At 43.8% G+C, this 19124-nt stretch overlaps 1 long non-coding RNA gene across 1 annotated transcript in view; it reads left to right on the top strand.

The window, feature by feature from the left end:
* The window catches only part of LOC134346168 (uncharacterized), a 46118-nt gene extending 38153 nt beyond the window's left edge, over positions 1–7965 (top strand). Inside the window, exon 3 of the long non-coding RNA XR_010017848.1 lies at positions 7728–7965. This is a non-coding gene — a long non-coding RNA (uncharacterized LOC134346168). The remainder of the gene's footprint in view (positions 1–7727) is intronic.
* Positions 7966–19124: the final 11159 nt, after the last annotated feature.

Below are 19124 nucleotides of genomic sequence, written 5' to 3' on the forward strand. Positions count from 1 at the left end.
CACAATTCTCTGTCAAAAATTATTGAGAGTCTCAAAGGCTGAGTTGTCTGCCTGGTGCACTGGTTCAGAACATCTCAACTGACCTGCAGAGGAATTTAGAGTGGAAGAGGAAAGATCCAGTTGTGGTTCTTGTGGAAGCAAAGGAAGATGTTCTGTTGTGGGTATTTAAGCAGCTAGTGACGAAATAAAAGGCAGAATCAAAAAGATGATGATCTCCGGATTGTTTCCTGAGCCATATGCAATTTGACACTGGGTTTGAATTCGTGGAAACTGCCAACGGGACATCAACTGTCTCGACTTCACCACACCTTGTTCCAATTCCAACCTCACTCCTTCTGAACGCTCTGCTCTCCACTCCCTCCGCACTAATCCTAACCTTACTATAAAACCCGCTGATAAGGGGGGTGCTGTTGTAGTCTAGCGTACTGACCTCTACCTTGCTGAGGCACAGCGACAACTCGCGGATACCTCCTCTTATTTACCCCTCGATCATGACCCCACTAAGGAGCACCAGGCCATTGTCTCCCACACCATCACCGACTTTATCCGCTCAGGGGATCTCCCATCCACTGCTACCAACCTTATAGTTCCCACACCCCACACTTCCCGTTTCTACCTCCTACCCAAGATCCACAAACCTGCCTGTCCTGGTAGACCTATTGTCTCAGCTTGCTCCTGCCCCACCGAACTTGTTTCTGCATACCTCGACACGGTTTTATCCTCCCTTGTTCAATCCCTTCCTACCTATGTTCGTGACACTTCTCACGCTCTTAAACTTTTCGATGATTTTAAGTTCCCTGGTCCCCAACGCTTTATTTTCACCATGGATGTCCAGTCCCTATATACTTCCATCCCCCATCAGGAAGGTCTCAAAGCTCTCCACTTCTTTTTGGATTCCAGACCTAATCAGTTCCCCTCTACCACCACTCTGCTCCATCTAGCGGAATTAGTCCTTACTCTTAATAATTTCTCCTTTGGCTCCTCCCACTTCCTCCAAACTAAAGGTGTAGCTATGGGCACCCATATGGGTCCTAGCTAGGCCTGCCTTTTTGTTGGCTTTGTGGAACAATCTATGTTCCGTGCCTATTCTGGTATCTGTCCCCCACTTCTCCTTCGCTACATCGACGACTGCATTGGCGCTGCTTCCTGCACGCATGCTGAGCTCGTTGACTTTATTAACTTTGCCTCCAACTTTCACCCTGCCCTCAAGTTTACCTGGTCCATTTCCGACACCTCCCTCCCCTTTCTAGATCTTTCTGTCTCTGTCTCTGGAGACAGCTTATCCACTGATGTCTACTATAAGCCTACTGACTCTCACAGCTATCTGGACTATTCCTCTTCTCACTCCGTCTCTGGCAAAAATGCCATCCCCTTCTCGCAATTCCTCCGTCTCCACCGCATCTGCTCTCAGGATGAGGCTTTTCATTCCAGGACGAGGGAGATATCCTCCTTTTTTAAAGAAAGGGGCTTCCCTTCCTCCACTATAGTTAATTCAGAAACAAAGGTTCTGAACTTAAAGAGGGGTAACTTTGAAGGTATGAGACGTGAATTAGCTAAGATAGACTGGCAAATGACACTTAAAGGATTGACGGTGGATTTGCAATGGCAAGTATTTAAAGGTTGCATGGATGAACTGCAACAATTGTTCATCCCAGTTTGGCAAAAGAATAAATCAAGGAAGGTAGTGCACCCGTGGCTGACAAGAGAAATTAGGGATAGTATAAATTCCAAAGAAGAAGCATACAAATTAGCCAGAGAAAGTGGCTCACCTGAGGACTGGGAGAAATTCAGAGTTCAGCAGAGGAGGACAAAGGGCTTAATTAGGAAGGGGAAAAAAGATTATGAGAGAAAACTGGCATGGAACATAAAAACTGACTGTAAAAGCTTTTATAGATATGTAAAAAGGAAAAGACTGGTAAAGACAAATGTAGGTCCCCTACGGACAGAAACAGGTGAATTGATTATGGGGAGCAAGGACATGGCAGACCAATTGAATAATTACTTTGGTTCTGTCTTCACTAAGGAGGACATAAATAATCTTCCAGAAATAGTAGGGGACAGAGGGACAAGTGAGATGGAGGAACGGAGCGAAATACATGTTAGTAGGGAAGTGGTGTTAGGTAAATTGAAGGGATTGAAGGCAGATAAATCCCCAGGGCCAGATGGACTGCATCCTAGAGTGCTTAAGGAAGTAGCCCAAGAAATAGTGGATGCATTAGTGATAATTTTTCATAACTCGTTAGATTCTGGACTAGTTCCTGAGGATTGGAGGGTGGCTAATGTAACCCCACTTTTTAAAAAAGGAGGGAGAGAGAAACCGAGGAATTATAGACCGGTTAGCCTAACGTCGGTGGTGGGGAAACTGCTGGAGTCAGTTATCAGAGATGTGATAACAGCACATTTGGAAAGCAGTGAAATCATCGGACAAAGTCAGCATGGATTTGTGAAAGGAAAATCATGTCTGACGAATCTCATAGAATTTTTTGAGGATGTAACTAGTAGAGTGGATGGGGAGAACCAGTGGATGTGGTATATTTGGATTTTCAAAAGGCTTTTGACAAGGTCCCACACAGGAGATTAGTGTGCAAACTTAAAGCACACGGTATTGGGGGTAAGGTATTGATGTGGATAGAGAATTGGTTAGCAGACAGGAAGCAAAGAGTGGGAATAAATGGGACCTTTTCAGAATGGCAGGCTGTGACTAGTGGGGTACCACAAGGCTCAGTGCTGGGACCCCAGTTGTTTACAATATATATTAATGACTTGGATGAGGGAATTAAATGCAGCATCTCCAAGTTTGCGGATGACACGAAACTAGGTGGCAGTGTTAGCTGTGAGGAGGATGCTAAGAGGATGAAGAGTGACTTGGACAGGTTGGGTGAGTGGGCAAATTCATGGCAGATTCAATTTAATGTGGATAAATGTGAAGTTATCCACTTTGGTGGCAAAAATAGGAAAACAGATTATTATCTGAATCGTGGCCGATTAGGAAAAGGGGAGGTGTGATGAGACCTGGGTGTCATTATACACCAGTCATTGAAAGTGGGCATGCAGGTACAGCAGGCGGTGAAAAAGGCGAATGGTATGCTGGCATTTATAGCAAGAGGATTCGAGTACAGGAGCAGGGAGGTACTACTGCAGTTGTACAAGGCCTTGGTGAGACCACACCTGGAGTATTGTGTGCAGTTTTGGTCCCCTAATCTGAGGAAAGACATCCTTGCCATAGAGGGAGTACAAAGAAGGTTCACCAGATTGATTCCTGGGATGGCAGGACTTTCATATGAAGAAAGACTGGATGAACTGGGCTTGTACTCGTTGGAATTTAGAAGATTGAGGGGGGATCTGATTGAAACGTATAAAATCCTAAAGGGATTGGACAGGCTAGATGCAGGGAGATTGTTCCCGATGTTGGGGAAGTCCAGAACAAGGGGCCACAGTTTGAGGATAAAGGGGAAGCCTTTTAGGACCGAGATTAGGAAAAACTTCTTCACGCAGAGAGTGGTGAATCTGTGGAATTCTCTGCCACAGGAAACAGTTGAGGCCAGTTCATTGGCTATATTTAAGAGGGAGTTAGATATGGCCCTTGTGGCTACGGGGATCTGGGGGTATGGAGGGAAGTCTGGGGCGGGGTTCTGAGTTGGATGATCAGCCATGATCATAATAAATGGCGGTGCAGGCTCGAAGGGCCAAATGACCTACTCCTGCACCTATTTTCTATGTTTCTATGTTTCTATCAACTCTGCTCTCAAACGCATCTCCCCCATTTCACACACATCTGCTCTCACTCCATCCTCCCAACGCCCCACTAGGAATAGCATTCCCCTGGTCCTCACCTACCACCCCACCAGCCTCCGGGTCCAACATATTATTCTCCGCAACTTCCACCACCTCCAACGGGATCCCACCACTAAGCACATCTTTCCCTCCCCGCCCGCTCTGCTTTCCAGAGGGATCGCTCCCTACGTGACTCCCTTGTCCATTCGTCCCCCCCATCCCTCCCCACTGATCTCCCTCCTGGCACTTATCCATGTAAGTGGAACAAGTGCTACACATGCCCTTACACTTCCTCCCTCACTACCATTCAGAGCCCCAAACAGTCCTTCCAGGTGAGGCAACACTTCACCTGTGAGTCAGCTGGTGTGATACACTGCGTCCGGTGCTCCCGATGTGGCCTTCTGTATATTGACGAGACCCGACGCAGACTGGGAGACCGCTTTGCTGAACACCTACGCTCTGTCCGCCAGAGAAAGCAAGATCTCCCAGTGACCACACATTTTAATTCCACATCCCATTCCCATTCTGACATGTCCATCCACGGCCTCCTCTACTGTAAAGATGAAGCTACACTCAGGATGGAGGAACAACACTTTATATTCCATCTGGGTAGCCTCCAACCGGATGGCATGAACATCGACTTCTCTAACTTCCGCTAATGCCCCACCTCCCCCTCGTACCCCATCCGTTATTTATTTTTATACACACATTCTTTCTCTCACTCTCCTTTTTCTCCCTCTGTCTCTCTGACTATACCCCTTGCCCATCCTCTGTTCCCCCCCCCTTGTCTTTCTCCCCGGACCTCCTGTCCCATGATCCTCTCATATCCCCTTTGCCAATCACCTGTCCAGCTCTTGGCTCCATCTCTCCCCCTCCTGTCTTCTCCTATCATTTTGGATCCCCCCTCCCCCTCTCACTTTCAAATCTCTTACTAACTCTTCCTTCAGTTATTACTGATGAAGGGTCTCGGCCTGAAACGTCGACTGTACCTCTTCCTAGAGATGCTGCCTGGCCTGCTGCGTTCACCAGCAACTTTGATGTGTGTTGCTTGAACACGTGGAACATTGGCCCCATATTGGGGAAACATGGAAGTGCTCTGATGGACTGGGTTCCTCTAGGTTATGCCAGGTCCTAGCAAATCACAAAAAGTTTATTAAGGATAAGAAACTAACATGAAAAAAATGAACAGGGTGGTGAATACAGGACTGCATATTTTATATTTGAATGTATCCAGCTCAGTATAGGTAATAAGGTGGATGATCTTGTAGTGGAGTTAGAAATTGGTTGTCATTATGTTGTGTACATCACTGATTCGAGGCTGGAAAAAGATCATAGCTGGGAGCTTAACATCGGAGAATACATATCATATTGAAAAGACAGGTAGGTAGGGAGAAGTCGTGGGGTGTCTGTTGGTTTAAAAAAAATCAAGTAAAATTCAGAGAGAGAAGTGACATATGATAAGAAGATGTAGAAACCCAGGTGAGTAGATGTAAGATACTGTAAGTATAAAAAGACCCTGTTGGGAGTTATATACCGGCCTCTGAACTGTAGCCAGGGTGTGGGGTACAAATGGTGAGATAGAAAAGGCGTGTAAAAAAAAGGACAATGCTATGATGGTAATGAGATTTTTAATATGCAGAAATTGGGAAATTTAGGTTTGTGCTGGACCAGAAGAAAAACATTTTAGGATGCATATGAGAAGGCTTTCAGAGCAGCTTGTGGTCAAGCCCGCAAGGAAAAAGGTTATTCTGGATTAGAAAATGTGTAATGGAATGGATTTGATTAGGGAACTCAATGTAACGGAATATTTAAGAGGTGGTGATCATAATATGATAGAATACACCCTCAGTTTGAGAGGGAGAAGCTAATATAAAATATATCAATATTAGAGTGGAGTAAAGGGAACTAGAGAGGTATAGAAGAGGAGCTAGTCAAAGATGATGGGAAGGGGAACATGAGCAAGAATGACACCAGAGCAACAATGACTGGAGTTTCTAGAAGTAATTCGGAAGGCACAGGATTGGCTGATCCTCAAAAAGAAGCACATTGAGAAGCAAAGTCAAAGACAGCACAAAAGAGATGATATAATATACAGTGGGAAGCTTTCAAAAACCAATATAAGTCACCTGAAAGACCAATAAGGAGAGAAGATGAAATATGAAGGTAAGCTAGCCAATAATACAAAAGAGGATCCCAAAAAGGTTCTTTTTTACAGATTTATAAACCGTAGAGGCAAGAGTGGATATGAGACCACTGGAAAATAATGCTGGTGAGGTAGCAGAGGGAGACAAACAAATGGTGGAGAAACTCTATGAGTATTTTGGTCAGTTCTTCACTGTGGAAGACACAAGAAGTCTGCCAGAAATTTGAGTGTGTCAAGTGGCAGAAGTGACCGCAGTCTCTACTGTAAGGAATAGCTGCTTGGGAAGGTGAAAGGTCTGAAAGTAGATGTCACCTGGATTGACTAGATTCTGGAATGGATTGGGAGGTCTGGAAACTTGCAAATGACACTCCACTCTTTGAGAAGGGAGGGAGGCAAAAGACAGAAAATTATTGGCCAGTTAGACTGACTAACGATGACCATGGTTGGCAAAATGATGGAATCCATCTATAAATAGGAGGTTTCAAGGTACTTGAAGGCACATGATAAAATAGGTCAAAGAGAGCATGGTTTCCTTAATGGAATATCTTCCGTGAAAAATCTGTTGTAATTCTTTGAGAAAATAACAGGAAAGATAGACAAATGCGAGTCAGTGGATGTTGTTTACTTACAATTTCAGAAGGTCACTGATAAGGTACTGCACATGAGGCTGCTAAAGAAGAACACATGGTAAACTGTGTCAATGACTGGCTGATGAGTGGCTCACAGGCAAGAGGAAAAGAATGGGAATAAAGGGGATTCCCGTGATAAGTATTGTTCTCAGGGGCCAGTATTGGGACCATTTGTTTTCACGTTATACTGTATGTCAGTGATCTGGTTGGTGGAATTGATAACCTTGTGGCCATGTTTGCAGATGATATAAAGGTTGGTGGAGTTCGGGAAGCAGGAAGTCTGCAGAAGGACATGGACAGATGAAGAAAATGAACAAAGAAGTGGTGTATGGAATACAGAGCAAGGAAGTGTATGTTCATGCATTTGGCTGTAAGGAATTAAGGCATAGACTGGTTTCTAACCATGGAGGAAATTCAGAAATCAGAGGTACAAAGAGAGTTGGGAATCTTAGTGCAGGATTCCTTAAAGGTTAACTTTCAGGTTAAGTTGGTAGTAAGGAAGGCAAATGCAAAATTACCATTCATTTCAAGAGGCTAGAACATAAACATAACAATATTCAGGCTTTATAAGGCATTGGCCAAACTGTACTTGGAGTATTGTAAGTGGTTTTGGCTCCTTATCCAAGTAAGGATATACTGGTGCTAGAAATGTCTGGAGGAGGCTCACAAGAATGATTCTGGAAATCAAAGGGTTAACATATGAAGAGCATTTGATGGTAATGTGCCTGTAACTGCTGGAGTTTAGATGGATGAGGGATGATCTCTTGGAAGCATATGAAGTATTTAATGCTGAGATGGAGTGAGGATATTACTAATAATGGGAGAGGCAAGGAGCAGAGGCAAGTCTCAGAATACAAGGACGTCTTTTAGAACAATGAGCTTTTTTCAGCAGAGGTTGGTGAATCTGTGAAATTCAGAGAGATAGCTGTGGAGGCCATGTTGGGTATATTTAAATTGGAGATTGATAGTTTAGGGCATCAATGATTAGGGAAGGCAGGAGATGGGGCTGACGGAGATAATAAATCAGCCATGGTCAGGTGGAGGAGCAGAGTTGATGAATGGCCTAATTCTTCTCCTATGTCTTATGGCCAAAATACAGCCTTTGCAGGAAATCATTCATCATTTACTTCATTTGCACAACTGAACTTAATTTGACTGTTTTCTGTTGTTTCATTCCATAGACATCACCTTGTGGGATTCACAGACACTGCAAAACAACCTCAGTAGTCGGGATCATCCCAGCACTGAGTTTCACATCATCACATCAGACTCCATGGAGAAGAAAGTTGCCGCACTCAATGTGTCGGAATCACTGAAAGCAAGTCTGCTGAGTGGTGCAGTGGAGGTGAAAGGATCAGCAAAATATCTCACTGACACAAAGGAATCAAAACAACAGGCACGAGTTACCCTTCAGTACAAAACAACAACCAGCTTTGAACAGCTGATAATGAGCCACTTGAGGAAGCTGAACATCAGTGACTCGAGTGTGTTTGACGAGGGGTTGGCAACCCACGTCGTTACAGCAGTGCTGTATGGGGCTCAGGCTTTCTTTGTGTTTGATCAAATGGTCTCTCCAGCAGAGAAACTGCAGAACATCCAGCGTAATATGGAAGCAATAATTACACATCTCCCTGAGTTTGCAGTTCAGGGGGAAGACTCACTGAAAATGACGGAAGAGCAGAAGTCTAATTCTGAGAAATTTAGCTGCACCTTTTATGGTGATTTCTCACTGAAGAACAATCCCACCACATTCCAAGATGCCATCAGTACCTATGCAAGCCTCCCAAGCTTACTGGGATCAGGTGGGGAGAATTCAGTGCCTATGAGAGTCACACTTTATCCACTCAGTAAACTAAACTCAAAAGCTGCTCAGGTGGTGAGGGAGATAAGTGTGGGTTTGATCAGTCACTGCCAGCGTGTCCTGGAACAGCTCAGTGAGGCAGTGATGAGATGCAATGATATGCTGAAAGACAGGGTCTCCATTCAGTTTCCCGAGATTGGAGATGGGACAAAACAATTCAGAGAGCTGTGCTTGGAATACAAACTGGTTTTCCAGGGGACTTTAGCAGGAGTTTTGCTATCTATCCGGAGAGGTAAAGAAAAGGAAGGTTTACTGGTGGATATACTGAAGAACAGGGAACTGTCACCATTCAGTCAGCAGTCACTGGTCACATGGTTGGATGATAAGGAACAGGAGATGAAGGCAGTGGGACATTACCTCAGGATATTTGAAGATATACCTTTGGTGAAATCAAAGACAGAGTTGGATGATGAGCTGATGGATCCAACAATAGACTATGTGGTCTGCTTCACATTTACATCACTGCGTCAGGATGATCTCTATCTGTCAGAGGCAAAGAACTACCTCCAATCTCTCACAGATCAGAAAATGCAGTCACCAACTCCTACTGGGGCCTGTGCGACACGACACAGCAAGCAGTGGTTTTGCCAACAGTCTGTGTCCCATAAAATGGAGGAAAATTCTCAATTATTCCTGGACTTTGCCACAGCCAACAAAGCAGATGGGAAAATAAAATTTCTTGTTGCGTCTGTGAAGGATGGCAGTCAAACAGGATCAGCTATTTACCTGTATCGGGGAGGGTCTCTGGAGAACCCATGCTTTGAACCCCCATCACAGCCAGAGAGACCTAAATTTAGTCAAACAACACATGACAGTGTGACTCTGCAGTTACATCCACCCAGATACGGTGCCGGTGAGATTGTGGGTTACAGAGTAGATTACCAGGGCCCCCAGCAGGAGGGATGGACATCTGTGGTTACACCTGATAAATCCCGGTCCTTCACACTATCTGGGCTGCAGCCATACAGGAAGTATAATTTCCAATACAGAGCTGTGTCTAAGGCAGGTGTCAGCAAGGCCAGTGACAGCTCTCGGTACATCACTTGTCCTACAAGTCCACCTGGTCAACTGGCCTTCCAATATCGTTCACCAATTGCCACTCTGACTTGGGACATTCCAAAACAGATTGGAGATGGTGTTAGAATCATTAAGTACAAAATTGATTATAAAGAAGAGACAACAGTTGGGTCCAAAATGGAGTGTGGATTATGGAAGGAAGTGAGGACAAATGATAGACAATGTCACTGTGAGCTAAAGGGATTGAAACCAAAGAGAAAGTACAGAGTCCGAGTGTCTGCTGACTGTGGGGAAGCAGGTTGCAGTGCAGCAAGTGATGAGCTTTTATTAGAAACAGTAAATGCACCAAACAGAATAGCCCAGAAACTTTTGAGCAGATCTCCAGTGATATCCAAAGGAAACCCTTCCATTTATAAACTCAACCTAAAGGAGAAGATATTTGATCATACAAAACAGCTTGTGAAATGCTCCTTTGGAAAACCCAGTACAAAACATAGAATGAAGACAATTATGGTTCTGGGAGCAACTGGGTCAGGAAAGACGACCCTCATCAATGGGATGATCAACTACATCTTGGGCGTGGAATGGAAAGATTACTTCAGATACAAGTTAATAGATGAAGAGACAGGAAAATCCCAGGCTGAAAGTCAGACATCCTCCATCACTGCCTACGAACTCCACCATCAGGTAGGATTTAAAATTGATTACTCTCTGACTATCATCGATACACCAGGATTTGGAGACACCAGGGGAATAAGCCGAGATCACTTGATCACTGAGAACATCCGAGAGTTTTTCACCTCCCCACAGGGTGTTGATCAAATTGATGCTGTGTGTTTTGTTGTTCAAGCCTCTTTGGCTCGCCTGACACACACACAGAAATATATCTTTGATTCAATTCTTTCCGTTTTTGGCAAAGATATTGAAGAGAATGTTCAGATATTGGTGACATTTGCAGATGGACAGCCTCCCCCTGTTCTGGAGGCTTTGAAGGTAGCAGAGGTACCATGTCCCAAAGATAAAAATGGTATGCCAGTTCACTTCAAGTTTAACAATTCAGTTGTGTTTGCCCAGTGTATGGCATCTAGAAAAGCTGCCGATAAGGATACTTCTGATGACAGTGAAGAAGAGCATGATGATAATTTTGATGCAATGTTCTGGAAGATGGGAGAAAACAGTATGAAGAAATTCTTTCGGGCTCTGAACAAGATGGAAACAAAAAGTTTATCTTTGACCAGAGAGGTTTTGATGGAACGTAAGCAGCTGGAGACTGCAGTGGAGGGGTTGCAGGTTCAGATCAGAGTTGGCCTGACCAAACTGGAGGAACTCAGGAAAACACAACAAGTTCTGAACCAACACCAGACTGAGCTGGAAGCAAATAAAGACTTTGAGTATGAGATTGAAATTACAGTTCCTGTACAGGAAGATATCAGCAGAACAGGCCATTACATAACCAACTGTCAAAAATGTCGCTTCACCTGTCACTATCCCTGTATGATTGCAAATGATGCAGAAAAATCTGGGTGTGCAGCAATGAATAGGGATGGGAAATGCAAAGTCTGTCCCCAAAAATGTGTCTGGAGTGTTCACTTCAACCAGAAATACAAGTTTGACTATGTAACCAAAAAGGAGAAGAGAACATACGATGAGCTGAAAAGAAATTATGAGATGGCCTATGGTGAGAAGATGACTCAGCAGAATATCATGGAGAGCCTTCAGCAAGAGTTTGTTGTGGTTCAGAATGTTGTGTTGGAGTTTATTGAACAATTATCCATCAGCATTAGGAGACTTGAAGAGATAGCTCTGAGACCAAATCCGTTATCCACCCCAGCTTATATTGAGCTCCTGATTCAGTCTGAGAAAGAAGAGGCCAAGCCTGGGTTTCTGGACAGAATTCAGGCACTGAGGGAGGTCAAGGAACGGGCAGAGTTAATAGAGAAAGTTACCAATGTGAATATGTCATCAGAGGAACAGAAGCAAAATCCAACAGAGTCAAAAAAAAGCACTGGAAACTGGGTTACAAAAAACCTTTCTATCATTTTTAATTGGTTCTCTACCAATAAATAACTGGAAGACATTGCAACCATATCCAAAATGGGAAGCAGTTGTTTCACCCAGCTGATAAACAATCTGCTGATTGCAATTCACCCTCCATCTTCTCCAACATCTGCCCGCAGTGTTTAAGACCACATTGTTTTACCTCAATGCTGCCCTCCCTCAGACATGATGGGAGCTGTGGACAGAGAATTTAGCCACATTACTTCCTCTTTCCCATCTACGTCCCATCCCTTGGAAACAGCATTGGAATCGCAGCCTCTATTACCCCTGTACACAGTCTACTCACAGCTCCACCCCCACCAACTCCTCCTTCAATCCCTATTCTCTCCATGTTGGCAGACAGCACATTCCCTGATCTTGTACGAAATGATGGTAAACTTTCTCCCAGTTGTATGCTTCTCTCTGACTACTGTCAGAGTCTCGCCCATGGGATGGGTGGAGCATGGATGTGTTCCATGAAATTCAGCACAGAAAAATATAAAGTAGGAGAAATAAAATAAGACTTAAGTTATCAAATGATATAGGAAACCATTAAGCTCACTGAACCAATGCTAACTTACAAATCAACAGCGTCTGTCACATTCTCCTACTTTCCCCATAACCTGCTCACTGACATTTCCCAACTAATGCACTCATTTGCTCATAAATTAAGAAAAAAATAAATGTGTGATGGAAATCTGTAATGAAAAAACCAGGAAATGCTGGAACTGCTTAGCAGGTCAAGTAGTGTCTGCTGAGGGAGAAACAGTTAATGTTTCATACCCTCAACCTGCAATAGATTTTTTGATGCTCTTCTTTGGAATGTCTGAACATTGGAGCAAATGTAGCTTGTGCAATCAAAATATTAACTGTTTCTCTCTCCAGCATATTTGCATGTTCTTTTAGTGATTATGCTTGGACAGAAAGAACAAGATTATCCTGTTCCTTAAAATTCCCTGGGGTCCTACATTCATTGTGTACACCGTCTCCTTATTCATCCTCCCAACATACATCATCACTTTTTCTTCCTGCCATCCGTCTTTCCATTTCACCAACTTAACAATATCAATGTCACTAAAAACTACCCTGCTCACTATCTGCTGGACACAGGCATCCACTCACAAACACGGCCATTTGTGACAATGAATTGCACAGATTAACCACCCTCTAGCTAAAGAAATTCCTTCTCATCTCCATTCTGATGCTGTCGTGCCTGGCCCTAGACTTCCCCACTATAGGAAACAATTCTCTTCACAACCACTCTATCTAAACCTTTCAACATTTGATAGGTTTTGGTGAGATCCCCCTCATTCTTCTAAGCTTCAGCATGTACAGGCCCAGAGCTATCAAACACTCTTCGTAGATTAACCGTTTCATTCCCAGAATCATTCTTGTGACTCTCCTCTGGACCCTCTTTACTACCAACTCACTTCCCTTCACTGCATTTCCACATGACACTTATTTGCCCAATCTCTCAACCTGTCCAAGTCCTTCTGCAGACTCCCTCAAGGTCTGACTACTCACTACATTGACATGTATACCAAATGCCCCATCATCAGCCCTGTCACTCAATTCTCATCCCCTTGCCAGTTTAGTTCCTACCGTCCCCAACAGCTCTAGTAATCCTGCCCATGAGGATATTCGTCCCCCTTGAGTTTAGGTGTAACCCATCATTTTTGTACAAGTTTCTTTCATTCCTTCCGCAGAAGAGATCCTAATGATCTTGGAATCTGAACTGATCTGTCTGTGCCATCATCCTATTGCTGCCCTGACGAGCATGTGGCACTGGGAGTAAGACAGAGATTACTACCCTGGAAGTTCTGTTCTTCAGCATTTTCCCTGACTCCCTGTACTCAGTGCAGGATCTCTTCCCCCTCCCCCACTTTCTGCCTGTCATTGTCCCATGGTGCACCTCGACCTCTGGCATTTCACCCTCCCTTGATATTTTTTTGCAGCCGCTCTGAGACATACATCTATGCAATTGGGTCTGGATCCACTGAGCTCTAACCCTTTGGATTTATTGTCTCTGACAATATCAGACATGGGCAAACAACAACCAAACTGTCCTTTACAATACATTCTGTTACCTCTTCAAAATGTTGCTCAATTGGTCAAATGTCTTTTTTTGGTAATACTTCTTTTGTTAATCTATGAGTAATCACTAACTTAGCAAGCATGTATGATTCATGTCATTCAGATTTTGTTTCTGCACAACCTCACATCCTTGTCCTACCCCGCTTGATCTGGTCTGCTATTCTGGAATACAACTATCACATTACCAGCTCTTTGGTCACCTTTCTCTTCACTTGTGGGTAGTTTAACAATAAAAATTTCTGCTGGGGCCAGAATAGTCTATCACATGCCCCACATAACAGACTGGGATACATCTTAGTTCCTTGGGGAGATAAATCCTCAAACTTTATACGATACCAAATACGCCTTTTTCAATGATAACATGCACTATGAAGAGATTCCCAATGGAATCAACTTATTTGCTGGTTACCCTTACTACGCTCATTAAATGCTTTGGGGTTTTCCATTAGCTTTCCTTTCTTTTTCATTTTCATGTTCCCCTCTATACCAGTGATACATCTGTTCAAATTAAAGTTTATTATTGGAGTACACACATAAAAAAATGGTGAGATTCTTTTTCCTGCAGGCACATTCAGCAAATCTATAGAATAGTAACTGTAAACAGGATCAATGAAAGAGCAAGAGCACAGAAGACAACAAACTGTTGAAATGCAACTACAAATAAAATAGCAATAAATAATGAGAGCATGGAATATCAAGATAACATGATAGATACTGCTTTCCTACAACAGCATTTCATATAGATGTACTCAATGGCTCAGAAAGATTTGCCCATTATGTACTGGGCCAAATCCATTACCTTTTGTAGGGTTTTCTGTTCAAAGGCATTGGTGTTCGCATACCAGACTGTAATGTAGCCAGTCAATACACTTCCACTACACATCTCTCGAAGTTTGTCAAGGTTTCTGATGTCATGCTGAATGTCTGCAGCCTTCTAAGGAAGTTGAGGCACTGTCGTGCTTTCTTTCAAATTGCATTTATATAATGGGCCCAGGACAAGTCCACTCGGATGGTGACCCTCAGGCATTTGAAGTTACTGACCCTCTCCACATGTGAAGGGTATCTTCATTTTTAATATGCCTTCTTGCCAACATCCTTCCTTTTTATCCAACCCTCCAGATCACTTGTCATCTAAGTTCTTTTGGATTTGCTGTTCTTGCCGTTCACCCTTGTGGAACACATTGTGCGTCAACTCTAATTCTTCAAGTGTTACGTGATTATCATTTGTCAGATTTTAGAGTGGACATCTATGACTATCCCATCACAACAACATGAAGACAGTGATACATCACCTGAACCAACCATTAATGCATTTTGAAGTATTCTCTGATTTTCCAATGGACATTCTTCTGATTAAATAACCTTGTTGCTATTGCATTTTAAAGCATTCAAGCCTCAAAAATTTTGAATTACCATAAATATATTGCTTACTCCAATAGCAGTTGATAATCAAATTAAAAATTATAGATGTAGTAGGATTGATTAATGGACCATCTGTGCAAGCTCAGACCTATTTGCTGGGAAGAGAGCATCTTGTTCCAGGAGAAATATGTTGGGTCACCAGAGACTGAAATTCAAGGAAAATGAACACACCTGCCAAATACTGATCAGGCTATGCAGAACGAGGTGAGTGTGTCGAAATGGGAATGGTGATGAGGTGAGGGAGAAGCAGAGATCAGTGTAACAGGTAAGGTGAGAAAGAGAATGTGGAGAAACAGAGGGAGTGAAGGAGAGGAAGAGTGGGGACAGAGAGTGCGAGAGATGGGGTGTGGAGGGGAAGAGAAGCAACAGGCAGAGGAGGGAAGTAATGGGAAATGTGGGAGAATGGCACACATCAGAAAGTGGGAGAGAGGAAGTGAAGCCATGGAAAAATGGGAAACATGATGAAAATGTCGAACAACTACTTCCATATCCCTTCTGGAACAAGGTGAAATTTTCCCCTGCAGTGTGAGCTTTAGCGTGTAGTTGTTCAATCAAGTAATAAAATGTTTACTAACATCAGTACCAGTCTCTGTGCTTCTTGCTTCCACTCAGAGAAAACAAATAATGCAGTTATTTCTCTGAATTCATACCATAAATGAACATGATGTAAAGTGAACACAATACAGCTGTGAATACTGTGAACATTTATCACAATCTCCAGAAGACATACAGGGTTGTAAGATAGGCATATAATAACAAGGATGATTTAATTCAAAGGAGCACAAAGAGATTCCGTTCGGTAAGAATACAAGGAACAAGAACATAAATTTATGTCAGTGTAATGGAACATAAGGACGATCGTCACAAGTTCCACCAACGACAGCTCACAGTCAGGTGCAGGGCCTGGCAGAGAGAGCGGGAGAAATCCAGAGTCTGGCAGGAGTGGGGGCGGGGAGGATATAGCGACAGAAAAGGGGAATTCTTATTCTGACTTATCCCCTTCCTTTCCAGTCCTGATGGAGGGTGTCAGCCCGAAAAAGTTAGCTGTTTACTCTTTTCATAGATGCTGCCTCCCCTGCTGAGTTTCTCCAGCATTTTGTTTGTATTGCGTTAATTATCACCGACTATTTTTCTTTTAAATTGTACCTCAGATTTTTCACATTCCCTCAGCAAACCTTACCCCGGCCTGTCGGTGGGATAAGTGCCCACTTGGACCACAACAACTGGATCATTCCCTTCCATTACCAAGTTTCGCTCCAGCTCAGAAAGGAAGATCCTTACCCTAGCAAAGCCTTTGGTGTTCTGTATCTTTGCAGCAGCAAACACCGCCTGTCCCCTTCATTATGCTGCCCTCTATCACCACTTCATTACTCATTTCTCCCACTGATTAAATGGCCACCTATTACAGTTGGAAAGGAGCTGTTCCCAAATCTGGCCATCCAAGTCTTCAAGCTCCTGAACCTTCTCCCGGAGGGAAGAGGGACGAAAAGTCCGTTAGCTGGGTGGGTCGTGGCCTTGATTATCCTGGCAGCACTGCTCCGACAGCGTGCGGTGTAAAGTGAGTCCACGGACGGAAGATCACTTTGTGTGATGTGCTGCGCCATGTTCACGATCTTCTGCAGCTTCTTTCGGTCTTGGACAGGACAACTTCCATACCAGGTTGTGATGCACCCTAGAAGAATTCTCTCTACTCTGCCTCCATAAAAATTAGTGAGGGTTTTTAGGGGACAGGCCAAATTTCTTTAGTTTTCTCAGGAAGTAAAGGCACTGGTGGGCCTTCTTGGCAGTGAACTCTGCTTGGATGGACCAAGTCAGGTCACTTGTGATATTGACCCCGAGGAACTTAAAGCTTTTGACCTGTTCCACTTGCGCACCACCGATGTAAATTGGGTCATGCAGTCCGCTACTCCTTCTGAAGTCAACAACCAATTCCTTCGTCTTGCTGACATTGAGGGATAGGTTATTGTCCTCACACCATGCCACCAGGTTCTTAATTTCCTCTCTGTACTCAAACTCATCATTACCCGAGATACGGCCTACAATTGTGGTGTCACCAGCAAACTTATATATTGAGTTTGATGGAAACTTGGCTACACAATCATGGGTGTACAGTGAGTACAGCAGGGGGCTGAGTACACAGCCTTGTGGGGTACTAGTGCTCAGAGTGATTGTAGAGGAGAGCTTGTCCCCTATTTTTACAGCCTGGGTCCTGTCTGTGAGGAAGTTGAAGATCCAGCTGCAGATCTGAGTGCCAAGGCCCAGGTTCTGCAGCTTAGGAATCAGTTTATTTGGAATGATGGTATTAAAGGCAGAGCTGTAGTCAATGAAAAGGAGCCTTACGTATGCATCTTTATTCTCCAGGTGTTCTAAGGAGGAATTTAGGGCCAGAGAGATGGCATCTGCCGCTGACCTGTTGCTCCAGTAGGCGAATTGCAAAGCGTCGAGGTTGACCGGTAGGCTGTGGTTGATGTGTGCCAAAACCAATCTCTCGAAGCACTTCATAGCAATTGAAGTCAGAGCCACAGGTCGATAGTCATTCAGGCATGCCACCTTGCTCTTCTTCGGCACTGGGATTATCGTTGCTTTCTTAAAACACGAGGCGATCTTAGACTGAAGCAAGGAGCAGTTGAAGATGTCAGCAAACACTCCAGCTAGCTCGCTTGCACAGGCCCGGACAACCCGTCCTGGGACGCCATCTGGGCCTGTCACCTTCCTTGGATTTATCTTCAGGAAGGCCCTTCTAATGTCCTCCTCGGTGACGATGAATCTCGATGCCACCAGGTCCAGTTCATCCGGAGGGAGCGGGACGCTCCTCTTCTGTTCGAATCTTGCGTAGAATACATTAAGTTCATCAGGAGGAGAAGCGCCACCGTTATTGATACTCCCAGCCTTTTCTTTGCGCCCAGTGATCTCATTTAGACCCTGCCATAGTCTACTGGCATCCCTTTGGTTAGCCTTGGCTTCCAACTTGGCTCGATATTGCCTCTTGGTGCCCTTAAGGGCTTTCCGGAGTTCACTCCTGGATTCCATGTAGCGACTGGTATCCCCGGACCTAAAAGCCGCAGCTCCAGCCTTTAAAAGGGACTTGACCTCATAATTCATCCAAGGTTTCCGGTTAGGGAATACCCGGATCGTCTTGCGAGACACACAGTCCTCCGTGCATTTCCAAATAAAGTCCGTGACAGCTGAGGCATACTCATCGAGGTTAGCTGCCGAGTCCTTGAATACTAACCAGTCCACCGATTCAAAGCAGTCACAGAGGACCTCATCCGTTTCCTCCGTCCATCGCGACACCACTTTTGACACCGTGACTTCCCGCTTCAGTTTCTGTTTGTAAGCCGGGAGGAGGAGTACAGCCTGATGGTCCGATTTTCCGAAGTGAGGTCATGGGACAGAATGGTAGGCATCCTTGACTGCTGTGTAGCAGTGGTCAAGTATACTCGGGCCTCTAGTGGGGCAGGAGACACGTTGATATATATATACATATATATTAATACATATCAACAATTTTCTTAAAAATCCAGAAAAAGTGCCCATATTTTTAACAGAAGGTAAAACACATATCTTGCCTTAAAGAGAAAATCACAAATGATCCATCAAAATATCATCCCAGTACTCGTTACAAACTGTACATAAAATTGTCACATCATGCTTCTCACAACTAATCACCGCTCACTTGGATAACCACAATATGCTTACAGATGAGTAGAAAAGATGCCATAAGGATATGAAGGGATGTAAAGAACAACTGATAATAGACAATGTAATTCTAAATCAAGCCTGGTGGAAAAGCAGAAATCTTTCTTGTTGTTATATTGACAACCAAAAAGCATTTGATACTGTCCCACAGTCAAGGCTAATAGAATTTCTTAACATGCAAGTATAAAGTACACTCAATACTTGTGAAATTCCTCCATCATCTGAGGAAGCACTGGTCTATAATCACCCAATCTACTAACAACCAAAGATGAACAACCACTATTAACAAATTGAGACATTTTTCAGCGCAACTCTCAAAACCCACTATGGTTTTGTCTCGCTTTCAACCAATCTCTAATTTACTGAATCAGATAAAAATAGGATATCAAATCAGAAACAACTGAAGAAATTATACCTTGAGATACATTTGATACATGGATAATTTGAA

This window comes from Mobula hypostoma, chromosome 5 (assembly GCF_963921235.1).
Source record: "Mobula hypostoma chromosome 5, sMobHyp1.1, whole genome shotgun sequence".
In the NCBI taxonomy this organism is placed as follows: domain Eukaryota; kingdom Metazoa; phylum Chordata; class Chondrichthyes; order Myliobatiformes; family Myliobatidae; genus Mobula; species Mobula hypostoma.